Source organism: Theropithecus gelada, chromosome 8 (genome assembly GCF_003255815.1).
Source record: "Theropithecus gelada isolate Dixy chromosome 8, Tgel_1.0, whole genome shotgun sequence".
Taxonomy (NCBI): Eukaryota; Metazoa; Chordata; class Mammalia; order Primates; family Cercopithecidae; genus Theropithecus; species Theropithecus gelada.
The window spans coordinates 82,771,404-82,779,091 of NC_037676.1; the positions used below are offsets into that span (position 1 = coordinate 82,771,404).

The 7,688-nt window shown below is 39.5% G+C and overlaps 1 non-coding gene across 1 annotated transcript; it reads left to right on the forward strand.

Moving 5' to 3' along the window:
• The first annotated feature begins 2,843 nt into the window (after nucleotides 1–2,843).
• LOC112630851 lies at nucleotides 2,844–2,902 on the forward strand. Its single transcript, XR_003120982.1, has one exon. It is a non-coding gene; the product is annotated as a U7 small nuclear RNA (small nuclear RNA).
• Nucleotides 2,903–7,688: the final 4,786 nt, after the last annotated feature.

The window sequence follows — 7,688 nt, forward strand, 5'->3', positions numbered from 1 at the left end:
TATAACCTTGAATAAATTGTCTTGGTTCTTTAATGAAGATTAAATGTAAAGTATTTTTTATTAAGAAAAAACGGCTATTAGATGTGAATTTCCCCCTTATTCCCTTTTAAGCCAAACTACCTATTTTTTCTTTAAAAATGACATCCATCAGCCAGGTGCGGTGGCTCACACCTTTAATCCCAGCACTTTGGGAGGCCGAGGCAGGTGGATTACTTGGGGTCAGGAGTTCGAGACTAGCCTGGCCAACATGGTGAAACCCTGTCTCTGCTAACAATACAAAAAAATTAGCTGGGCGTGGTGGCGCATGCCTGTAATCTCAGCTACTTGGGAGTCTGAGGCAGAAGAATTGCTTGAACCTGGGAGGTGGAGGTTGCAGTGAGCAGAGACTGTGCCATTGCATTCCAACCTGGGTGACAAGAGCAAACTCTGTCTCAATAATAATAATAATAAAATAAAAATGACATCCGTCAAGTTCGCAATGGTCTTTGGCTTAGACTAACAAGACTGCATTCCTTTAGACTGCCAAATGAACAAATGCTAGCATTTCCACCTGCTCTCTGACAGTGAGATACTCTCCTTTATGAAGATGGAATAAATAGACGTCAAGACCTGCTTTGTCCTATTGCTTGAGTCTTGGAGGGCTAAGGTTAATTAAAGACAATTATTAAACCCCAAATATTGAGAAAGTATATGCAGAAAGATATTTATCACAGTATTGTGATTTTAAAATGTCAAAAAATTAAATATTTCAAAAACATTGGATGATGCATAGCTTATAAATTATGATTACAAAGAACATTTGGCAACAGGGGAGATCTTTAAGTGGATAGAAAAAGGAAAGAAATGTATTAAAACCCTAACAAAGATTGCTTTAGGGTAGCAGAATAAAATGTGATTTTATTTTCTTTTCTCATTTTTTCTCTATGGTCCATAAAGGTGATTATATTATTATTATTCAAAATTATTTAAAACAATTGCTAAGTATTTAATGATGCTTGAATCCAGCAGGAGAGAACAGAGATCATTTTGAGCTAAGGAAATGACACGTAAATATGGAGAAAACCTTGATGGTGGGGGGGTCTTTCCTTCATCATATCTATGCAGATAGAAGAAGTGGCTTCCGCCAGGCGCGGTGGCTCAAGCCTGTAATCCCAGCACTTTGGGAGGCCGAGACGGGCGGATCACAAGGTCAGGAGATCGAGACCATCCTGGCTAACACGGGTGAAACCCCGTCTCTACTAAAAAAAATACAAAAAAAACTAGCTGGGCGAGGTAGCGGGCGCCTGTAGTCCCAGCTACTCGGGAGGCTGAGCCAGGAGAATGGCGTGAACCCGGGAGGCGGAGCTTGCAGTGAGCTGAGATCCGGCCACTGCACTCCAGACTGGGCGACAGAGCGAGACTCCGTCTCAAAAAAAAAAAAAAAAAAAAAGAAGAAGTGGCTTCCAGGTGAACACAGCCCCCTCACAAATAGGCTCTATTCCCATTCCTATTTTTCCTAAAAAGAGCCTTTGCCTGAATTCTCCATCTAACTTCTTCAAATCCTCAACTAATCACCCAATCTGGAGTTAATAAAAAACATTTATGTATAAGTAGGCGCAGATAATATTTTACTTTTTTATTTATAAGATAGCAAATGCACATCAGGAATTGCAAAGCTGTTTCTGAGAAAACGAGGATCCAGTTTACATGAAGAGTTGTGAAGAATATATGAAGATGGGGTGCTCTCAGAGGTGAGGTAACCCCGGTTTTGAGGGGAAAACCTTAAAACTAGCGAGGAAAAGCCAGTAAGAAGGGGAAGTAGAATTTGCAAAATAGAAGTAATTGAGCCACAAACTTTACAAAAAAGCGTGATATAGAACAAAAGTTAGATTATGAATAAAAAATAGATTAACCTGGAGGGGGTGCGGCTAGCAGGAAGGCGTTGAATAAGTTATCTTGACTTTCTAAAAGATTTTGGGTTTTCAGAGTGGTCTCAAGTTGCATACCTGCAGCCCTTTTGGCTTGCTCTTCTGCCATAAGCATGTTATTAAGCTGCAATTTACATCTGTACTTGAAATACAAATTCAGATTTTAGAGAGTATCCAAAAGTTCTTGCTTTTCTCACCTTGCTTTAACAAGTTTAATCCTGGATGGCACTGACTTTCTTCTATACACATTTTTCATTTAAAAGATTATTCTAGTTACAAATAACTACTGATAGGTTGATGCCAAATTTATTTAAAACGGTGTCTTTTTTTTTTTTTTGAGATGGAGACTCGCTCTGTCGCCTGGGCTGGAGTGCAGTGGCTGGATCTCAGCTCACTGGCAAGCTCTGCCTCCCGGGTTTACGCTGCCTCAGCCTCCAGAGTAGCTGGGACTACAGGCGCCCGCCTAGCTTTTTGTATTTTTTTAGTAGAGACGGGGTTTCACCATGTTAGCCAGGATGGTCTCGATCTCTTGACCTCGTGATCCGCCCGTCTCGGCCTCCCAAAGTGCTGGGATTACAAGCTTGAGCCACCGCGCCCGGCCTAAAACGGTGTCTTATAACGTTCATTTTGCCTTCTACCCAGCATATATCCAAATAATTCCATCAAAAGTTTATATTCATTTCCCAAATATGAAAACCAATATCCTGAAATTCTATCTGGTATCTTTTGGGCTTATCAGTATCATTATTTGCATATATTTGAAATAAAGACAAGGAGCAAATAACATAATCTGTGCCTTGATTGAAGCCAATATTTTTCCCAAAAGTATCATTAAAAAGTATTTTATTAACAAATCCATCTTATAGTCCTTTTATGTGACTGTAATAGTTCTTTGTTAATATAGCCATAAGAAATTATTTACATTAAAACAATCAGAAGTATTACAGCTCTTTTAGAATTTGTCTAGTAGATTTTCCAGTGCCCAGAAAATCCTCTGCTAAAAAAAAAAAAAAAAATTCAATTGGGTATAATAAATCAGTTATCCATTTCTCATCCCCACAATCATTCCTGTCTGACAAAAAAAAGTATAGGAGAGTTGTTTGCAGAACACATCTTACTTGTTAATGCGTCTTTTAAAATTCTGCTTCTTTCTTATGTAAACAATTCTAATCAAAATTTTTTCACACCTGCTGCTGCAACAATGACCCCAATCCCATACAAAACAACAGACACACACATCAGGGACTTCCAGATTTTTCCAACTGTGGTTCCCATGATGAGAATTCTGTAGTGTAGGGTTTGCATCAATTATTTCCCTAATAACATCTAGTGAGTACATGTTTGTCACTCAACTGTTATATATGATCCAAATATGAACCCAGGGTGCTTTGGGTATGAGTCATATATAAGTCAGGTGCTTGATTCATACCTACTCTTCTTTTGACAGTAATCCTTGTTAATGCCCTAATTTTATGATGTAATTTTACTTGAATTAATCTTGAACAACTGCAAATTATGTAATTAATTACATTCAGCTTCAATGACAATTACTTTTTAATTTCAACCTCTCAGCCTGACATCCCAGCAGAAATCCTGTATATACAATGACGGGTGGATGGGAAGACCTCTCCAGCTTACTGATGTGTATGGACTCATTAATTATATAAATTGCATTTATTTTTGCAAAAAAAAAAGTGAAGTGTATGCCATTTTCTTGGACTTAAGGGCTTAGAGAAGTTAAGGGACAGAGAGTGAAAGAAACTACCTTCAGTAGCTCCTGATTATTTTTCCCTTAACACTCATTTTGAAGGGGTGTAATTGGCATAACTTAAACAAATTATTGTGGTCACATAAATTTGGTTTATGCTGGATTTAAAATTGAATAGGTTTCTTTATTATAGAATTGCTTGTTCTTTAATATATTACTATATGTTGTGACTTTCCAAGAAGTGGAATATAAAATGTTTCCCAAACTGTTTTGAAAAGAGAGCACCCTTTCTTTCTAAACAAATAACAACTTTATTGAGGTATAATTTATGTGCCATGAAATTCACTTACCTTAAAGGAACAATTAAATGATTTTTAGTGTATTTATACTTACGCAACCATCACCAAAATCCAAGTTTAAAACATTTTCACCATCTCAAAAAAATGTGTTTCTATTTGCCATCACTCGCTATTCCTCACTCCAGCCCCAGGCAACCACTAATCTACTTTCTGTCTTTACAGGTTTCTCTTTTCTAGAAATTTTACATAAATGGACTCATATAATAGGTCTTGCTCTGTCACCCAGGCTGGAGTGAGTGCAGTGGTGCAATCATAGCCCACTTCAAGCTGGAACTTCTGGGTTCAAGTGATCCTCCCGCCTTGGCCTCCCAAAGTGCTGGGATTACAGGCGTGAGCCACTTTGCCCTGCCACTTAGCATAATGATTTTGTTTTGTTTAGTTTTGTTTTTTGAGATGGAGTTTCGCTCTTGTTGTCCAGGCTGGAGTGCAATGGCGCAATCTCTGCTCACCACAACTTCCACCTCCCAAGTTCAAGTGATTCTCCTGCCTCAGCTGGGATTACAGACATGTGCCACCACACCCGACTAATTTTGTATTTTTAGTAGAGACGGGTTTCTCCATGTTGGTCAGGCTGGTCTCGACCTCCCGACCTCAGGTGATCCCCTTGCCTTGGCCTCCCAAAGTGCTGGGATTACAGGCGTGAACTGCACCCTGCTTAGCATAATGTTTTTGAGGGTCATCCATTTTGTAGCATGTATCAAGACTTCATTGCTTTTTATTGCCAAATAGTATTCCATATAAGTATACCACATTTAGCTTATCCATTTATCAGTTTATGGACATTTGGGTTGTTTTCACTTTGTGGTACTGTGAATAACATTTGAGTACAAGTTTTAGTGTTTTTATATTTCTCTTAGGTATATACTTTGGAATGGAATTGGTGAACTTACGTTAAACTTCTGAATAAATTTCCACACTGTTTTCCAAAGTGGTTGCACCATTTGCATTTCTACTAACAGTGGATGAGAGTCTCAGTTTCTCCACACCCTTACCACCATTTGTCATTGTCTGTTGATTCTAACCATCCTAGTGGGTATGTGGTAGTATCTCATTGTGGTTTCTATTTGCATTCCTTGCTGATCAATAATGAGCATCTTTTCATGTGTTTATTGACCATTCATATCGCTTCTTTGCCCAAATGTTTATTCAAATTTTTGCCCATTTTAAATTGGGTAATTTTCTTATTATTAAGTTGCGAGACTTCCTTCTATATTCTAGATACAAGGCCTTAATCAGATATGATTTGCACGTATTTTCTCCGTCTGTGGTTTTTCTCTTCACTTTCTTTTTTTTTTTTTTTTTTTTTTTTTTGAGACGGAGTCTCGCTCTGTCGCCCAGGCTGGAGTGCAGTGGCCGGATCTCAGCTCACTGCAAGCTCCGCCTCCCGGATTCACGCCATTCTCCTGCCTCAGCCTCCCGAGTAGCTGGGACTACAGGCGCCCGCCACATCACCCGGCTAGTTTTTTGTATTTTTTTAGTGGAGACGGGGTTTCACCGGGTTCGCCAGGATGGTCTCGATCTCCTGACCTTGTGATCCGCCCGTCTCGGCCTCCCAAAGTGCTGGGATTACAGGCGTGAGCCACCGCGCCCGGCCTCTCTTCACTTTCTTAATGATGTCTTCTGAAGCATGAAAGTTTTTAGTTTTGACAAAGTTCAGTTTATCAATTTTTTAGTGCTTGTGCTTTAGTTGTATCTACAAAGGTCACAAAGATTTATTATGCTTATGTTTTCTTTTAAGAGTTTTACAATTTTGGCTCTTACATTTAGATCTATGATTCATTTGGAGTTAAATTTTGAGTATGACGTGGGAGGCAAAGGTTTAAATATATCTTTTTGCATGTGGCTATTGAATTGTCCTGGCACCATTTGTTGAAAAGACTATCCTTTCTCTATTGAATTACCATGGCACCTTTGTTGAAAATCAATTAAGCATAAATTTAAGAGTCTTTAATATGTTAATGTATGTTGTGAGTTTCCAACAGGGAGGATAGAAATGTTCACAATTTTTTTTTTTTTTTTTTTTTTTTTTGAGACAGAGTCTCGCTCTGTAGCCCATCGTGGAGTGCAGTGGCGCGATCTCGCCTCACTGTAGGTTCACGCCATTCTCCTGCCTCAGCCTCCCGAGTAGCTGGGACCACAGACGCCCGCCACCACGCCCGGCCAGTTTTTAGTAGAAACGGGGTTTCACCGTGTTAGCCACGATCACGATCTCCTGACCTCATGATCCGCCCGCCTCGGCCTCCCAAAGCGCTGAGATTACAGGCGTGAGCCATCGCGCCGGGCCCCCAAAATGTTTTTAACAAGGAATTCTACTCCCTCCCCTGACCTTAAAAAAAAAAAAAACAAAAAAAAAAAACACTGACTTTCATACAGGTTCTCACTGAGGTTCACAGAGCAAGCTGTAGGGAAGCTAAATTGTTTTCATGCTTCTCTAAATTATTCAGGGCTCTAACTTTTACTGAAACTTTGTTTGTTTAGACTCTAGGAGGCTAACTTGTATTTGAACTGCAAAACCAAAGACAATTTCTTTTAGTGTGCTTATTACAAAGACATCTCATTATGCAAAAATGATGCAACTTTGGAAGGTTTATGGATGCAAATTTGGAAGTATGAACAATTTTGCAATTGTGTCTTTTATGTTTTTAGGGCAATGCATCTTGCTTGATCATGATATATGACTGGAGAGAATATCAGTATGAGGTGTTACAGTCAAATAAGACTTGTTTGCATACACTTTATCACACACACACTGTATACACACACAATCACATACATATACACACATATTGGAGATACAGTTTTTTCTTTTTAAATATACACACATACTGAAGATACAGTTTTTCCTTTTCCTATTTAAAACAAGTAGATCTTTTCTTAATTTTTTTAGCTTCTGAATTTTAAAGTCAATCACATTTTTATTTAACCAAGTATAATGCAAAATGTTGGATTAATTGCTTAAATTTGACTTTGTTAAAATAACAATATTATCACTTTTGCATTATATTACTACAACGAACAGAAGAACTTAGTACAAAAATTAAAAGCAAAAAAGTAAGGCCGGGCATGGTGGCTCACGCCTGTAATTCTAGCACTTTGTGAGTCTGAGGCGGCGAATCACCTGAGGTCAAGAGTTCAAGACCAGCCTGGCCAACACAGTGAAACCCCATCTCCACTAAACATACATAAATTAGCCGGGCGCGGTGGCTCAAGCCTGTAATCCCAGCACTTTGGGAGGCCGAGACGGGCGGATCACGAGGTCAGGAGATCGAGACCATCCTGGCCGACACGGTGAAACCCCGTCTCTACTAAAAAAAAAAAAAAAAAAAAAAAAAATACAGAAAACTAGCCGGGCGAGGTGGCGGGCGCCTGTAGTCCCAGCTACTTGGGAGGCTGAGGCAGGAGAATGGCGTGAACCCGGGAGGCGGAGCTTGCAGTGAGCTGAGATCTGGCCACTGCACTCCAGCCTGGGCGGCAGAGCGAGACTCTGTCTCAAAAAAAAAAAAAAAAAAAAGAAAAAAAAAAAACATACATAAATTAGCCGGGCATGGTGGCATGTACCTGTAGTCCCACCTACTTGGGAGGCTGAGGCAGGAGAATCACTTGAACCCGGGAAGTAGAAGTTGCAGTGAGCTGAGATCGCGCCACTGCACTCCAGCCTTGGCGACAGAGCTTGACTCCATCTAAAAAAAAAAAAAAAAAAAAAAAAAAAAAAAA